This window comes from Solanum stenotomum, chromosome 1 (genome assembly GCF_019186545.1).
Source record: "Solanum stenotomum isolate F172 chromosome 1, ASM1918654v1, whole genome shotgun sequence".
Lineage (NCBI taxonomy): Eukaryota > Viridiplantae > Streptophyta > Magnoliopsida > Solanales > Solanaceae > Solanum > Solanum stenotomum.
In genome coordinates this window covers 45,546,396-45,552,395 of record NC_064282.1, presented here as the reverse complement: position 1 = coordinate 45,552,395, position 6,000 = coordinate 45,546,396, and positions in this window count along the sequence as shown.

Here is a 6,000-nt window from a genome sequence, read left to right as displayed (position 1 = left end):
CTAAAAATGGGTTTCTATGTTTTCTCTGTATATTTAGCTTAAAATGAAGAAAAAACTCGAAGAAGAAGATATATACAACTTTCCACCGACCTAGGGTCCCACCTCACGTGCCTGCTTGTGCAGTCCCATGAAAATGCGAATATCTCTCTTTTCTGAAGTCGTATGAATGAACGGTTTGATGCGTTAGAAACTAGACTCGTAGACCTTCGATTCAATAGTTTGTGGGCCCCATAACTCTTTATAGATTGGGAGAAAACCTCCAAGATATTTGACCCAAATTTCAGAGAAATCTTTAAGAAGGAACTTACGATAACTTCCGCCAACTTTTTTTTTGCCACTTACCTAACTTCAAAACTTGAGATGCAACACTTGAACATTTAAAATAGGACATACCACATGATTCTTAATTTATTACTGACCCTCCTTGTCTTTCCACGAAGATACGAGTTAATTTAGACGTTTTGAAAAGTCGGGGTGTTACATTCCTCCCCCCTTAGAAACATTCGTCCTCGAATGAAAAATCTGAGGCACACTGTTCAGTCCTTAGGACTTGCCAGAATTTAGGCAGTTTATCCTTTGCAAATGTCACTATCCAGGAACCTGTATGAAATTTTTTTAACCTTGGCGTCTCACATGACAACATAAATATTTAAGTGTTATAGCTCCACCACAACAGAGCTAGCAGACATACAACGACAATCACAATAATAATAAGTAATAGTATATATATATATATATATATATATAGGTATCTTACCTTACTGCCCTAATATAAACTGATATGACATCACCCTGGGGTATGAAACAAGTGAGGATATTTGGACCTTATGCCATCCTCAGCCTCCCAGGTCTCCTCTTCTCTATTTTTATTCCTCCACAATACTTTAACGGAAGCCACCTCTTTGGTCCTCAATTTACGGACCTGCCGATCTAATATAGCAACTAGAGTCTCCTCGTAGGATAACTCCTCTGTGATCTGAACATCCTCAATTGGGACAACCCGAGAAGGGTCTCCTACATACTTCCGTAACATTGATACATGAAAAACTGGATGAACAAATTTTAGCCCTGAAGGCAATTCTAACTCATAAGCCACACGTCCTACCCTCCGAAGGATCTGGTATGGCCCAATGAATCTTGGACTAAGCTTTCCCTTTTTGCCAAATCGCATAACACCCTTCATAGGCGAGACTTTTAAGAATACCCAATCATCGACACAAAACGCTAAGTCCCTTTGTCGTACATCTGAGTATGACTTTTGTCGACTTTGTGCTGTTAGCAACCTCTCCCGAATGAGCTTAACTTTCTCCACTGTCTGCTGGACTAAATCGGGTCCAATCAACCCTGACTCACCTACCTCAAACCATCCAATGGGGGATCTACATTTTCTCCCATACAAAGCCTCATAAGGTGCCATCCCGATGCTAGAATGATAACTATTATTGTATGCAAACTCAATAAGAGGCAAGTGGTCATCCCAACTTCCCTTGAAGTCTAGCGCGCATGCCCGTAACATATCTTCGAGTGTCAAAATTGTTCGCTCAGCCTGGCCATCTGTCTGAGGGTGAAAGGCGGTACTAAGATTAACTTGTGTCCCTAATCCTTTCTGGAAGGACTTACAGAAATTGGCGGTAAATTGTGCTCCTCTATCAGAGATAATAGATACTGGGACACCGTGTAGCCTAACAATCTCTCTAATATAGAGCCCTGCATAGTTTTTGGCCGAAAAAGTAGCCTTGACTGGTAAGAAATGGGCTAATTTTGTTAGTCTATCAACAATTATCCAAATAGAGTCAAACTTGCGATGAGATCGAGATAATCCTGTAATAAAATCCATATTAATTGCTTCCCACTTCCACAAAGGAATGACTATTTCCTGAACTAGCCCAGCGGCCTTTTGGTGCTCAACCTTCACCTGTTGGCAGTTAGGACACTGCGCCACAAACTCAGCAACGTCCTTCTTCATCCCCTGCCACCAATAGATCTCCTTAATATCATGGTACATCTTCGTCGAACCAGGGTGAATAGAATAACGGGAATGATGTGCCTCTTCCATAATTCGATGTCGAAGCCCTGCAACATTCGAAACACACAATCGACCGCTATATCTGAGGACTCCATCTTCTACTATATCAAATGCTAAAGACTGTTGATCCTGAGCCTTAGCTCTAAGCTGCTCTAAGCTAGGATCATCTTGTTGTCATGATTTTACTTCTACAACTAGAGATGATACGACTGTATCTTGAATTGTGACCCCACTATCGTCTGCCTCTAATAATCTGACTCCCAAACTAGCCAACTGATGAAGCTCTCGCACTAGGTCCCGCTTCTCAACACCTAAATGAGATAAACTACCCATAGATCTTCGACTGAGGGCATCGGCTACTACATTTGCCTTTCCTTGATGATATAAAATATCCACGTCGTAGTTTTTCAGTAACTCAAGCCATCGACGTTGTCGCAGACTTAACTCCTTCTGTCTAAATATATATTGCAGGCTTTTATGATCTGTGAAGATGTCAACATGAACACCATATAAATAGTGTCTCCAAATTTTTAATGCATGCATAACTGCAACTAACTCTAAATCATGGGTCAGATAGTTCTTCTCATGTTTCCTCAACTGTCTTGAAGCATATGCGATAACCTTACCATGTTGCATTAGAACACATCCCAACCCAACCCCAGAAGCATCACAATACACCGCATAGCCTTATGAACCCTCTGGCAATGCTAGAACTGGTGCTGATGTCAACCTGTCCTTTAGCTCCTGGAAACTATGCTCGCAAGCCTCAGTCCACTGGAACTTAGCTGCTTTTTGAGTCAGCTTCGTTAATGGTTCTGAAAGTGAAGAAAACCCCTCTACAAACCTTCTGTAGTACCCAGCTAACCCCAAGAAACTACGAACCTCAGTTGGAGTCATAGGTTTGGGCCAAGTTTTTACGGCCTCAATCTTTTGTGTATCAACCACAATACCTGCATCTGATACTATATGGCCTAAGAAAGAGACAGAGTTCAACCAAAACTCACACTTAGAAAACTTTGCATAAAGTTCTTGATCTAAAAGAACCTGAAGGACTGCTCGCAGATGATTTGCATGCTCAACTTTTGAGCGTGAATACACCAAAATATCATCAATAAATACAATCACAAACATGTCTAAATACGGCCTGAATATACTATTCATCAGGTCCATGAACACTGCTGGGGCATTAGTTAATCCAAAAGACATTACCAAGAACTCAAAGTGTCCATATCTAGTTCTAAAAGCTTCTTTGGAATGTCTTTCTCCCGGACTCGTATCTGGTGGTAACCTGATCTTAAATCAATCTTTGAGAAGCACTTAGCACCTTGTAACTGATCAAACAAGTCATCGATCCTCGAAAGGGGATACTTATTCTTTATAGTCACCTTATTCAACTGTCGATAATCGATACACATTCTTAGTGAGCCATCTTTCTTCCTCACGAATAACACTGGTGCACCCCATGGTGAAGCACTAGTTCTGATAAAGCCTTTATCCAGCAAGTCTTTTAGCTGGCCCTTCAACTCTTTTAGTTTAGCAGGAGCCATTCTATAAGGAGGGATAGATATGGGTTGTGTACCTGGTAGCATATTGATAGCAAAATCAATTTCTCGTTCTGGAGGGATACCAGGAAGTTCGTTTGGAAATACATCTAGAAACTCATTAACTACCGGAATAGACGGAAGCGTCGGTGGTTCTGCATCTATATTATGAACACGAACAAGATGATAAATACAACCCTTAGTAATCATCCTCCTCGCCTTAAGATAGGAAATAAACCTACCTTTTGGCGTTGCTGTAACGCCTTTCCATTCCCGAACTGCCTCTCCTGGAAAGTTTCTAACAATCTTTGTTCGACACTCAACATTAGCATAACAAGACGCTAACCAGTCCATACCCATAATGACGTCAAAATCGAGCATCTCTAACTCTACGAGATCTATAGAGGTCTGATGGTCTATAATTTCTACCGTGCAACCACGATAGACTCTCTTGGCAACAATAGACTCACCAACTGGGGTAGATACAATAAAGGGTCGATCTAATGACTCTGCTACTTTACATAACTTCCCCGCAATAAATGGAGTCACATAAGACAGAGTAGATGCAGGATCTATCAAAGCATAAACACAGTGGGAGCAAACAATCAATGTACCTGTCATAACATCTGGCGATGACTCTGAGTCCTGTCGGCTGGCTAGTGAATATGTACGATTCTGGCCACTACTAGAACTAGATGCTCCCTCTCTGCCTCTGCCTCTACCTCTACCTGCTGAAGTCTGGGGTCCACGCCCTGTAGACTGTGCTGATGAAGAGGAACCTACTATTGACCTGGTCGACTGACCTATACCACCCTGACCTATGGTCGGGCAGTTTCTCCACACATGCCCCTCCTGTCCACAAGACTAACAACTTGTGGAACCCTGTTTACACCTCCCAAAATGCAGCCTACCACAAGTTGCGCAACGCGGCGGTGCTGTCCTAGCTTGGCCTGAGCCTCTCTGCTAATGAGATTCTGATGCTCATGAGCCCTCACCTAGGCTTGACTGTCCTTGACTATAAAATCTACTACCCTGGAACTGCTGTGGTGGAGGTCTAGGTGGCCTAATAAAATATCGGGGTCTGGGACCACTCTGAAAATCTCCCTGCGAACCAGCGGGCCTAGCCCTCTTCTGTCTCTCTCTCTCGATCCTCTCACTCGTATACTGTCGATGTCGGCGATCCTCTATGCCCTGTGCGAAGGCCTGAATCCGCGAGATATCCATTTTATCATTTAGCGCAGCGGTAGAACAAGCCTCAATATAGTCTGAGTCAAGCCCTCCCACAAATCTACGCACCCTATCATGCATTGTATCAACAAATACTGGTGCATATCTAGCCAATGAATCAAATTTCAGCCCGTACTCTCGGACACTCATGCCACCCTGTCGGAGGTTCAGAAACTGGTCCACCCGGCCATCCCTAATCTCTCGAGGCAAATAGTGATCTATGAAAGCTTCTGTAAAGCTATCCCAAGTGGGTAGAGATGTATCTTTTTCCCTAGATCTCTCCCAACTTTCATACCACAATATTGCAACATCACGCAATCGAAATGCTGCTAACTCAACTGACTCAGTCGCTGAGGCATGCATGACTCTGAAGATCATATGAAGCTGATCAACAAATTGTTGAGGGTTTTCTTTGCGATCTGTTCCTGTAAACTATGGAGGATTCAAGGCAAGAAATTCACGAACTCTCGAACTTCCGGGCCCTTCAGAAGGTCCGGCAATATCTGGCGCAACTGGTTGGCACTGTGCAGCTACTAACTATGCTAACATATATACTGCACTCTTGAAATCCTGATCAGGTGGAATAGGAGGAACTAGAGGTGGTACTGCTGGTGGAGCCGGAAGTCCTGTAGCCCGCGGAGGTTCCTGAAGGTGTGGAGAAGCTATAGGGGGCTAAGAAAATGTCTCCCCCCGGGTCTCACAATGGGCCACCTCCACTTTTGGTACTTTGTCGGTACCCTCACTTGCAGTTGTATCTTGCCCCTGGCTAGTTGTGGTCTGTCTAGTGTCAGTCATCTCTATCTGCATACACGTATTAATTATAAGCCAGAAACCTCAACCTTTAAGACACTGCTCTGTAGCACGAGGTGAGCAAAAGAAGGATAGTCATTCTAACATGCCCGGCAGCTTCTTGCTTATCGAATGTGGTGCACAACACATTTATAAACAAGACTCTACTAGACATGGCTTGCAGACTCCCTAGGATACGACGTTGCTCTGATACCAAGTTTGTCACGCCCCAAACTCAAGGGGCGCAACTGACTCCTAAAGCCAAAACTCAGGCCCAAGCCGACTCTGCTGAACCATTTGCTACTAGCGCATGGTAGTCACATGCAATTCCTAAAACAAACAAGTATATCTCGGCTTAAAACTAAGCCCTCGGCCGGCAAGGCCCCTGTCAACAGATCTACAAAAGAACTAGCTATT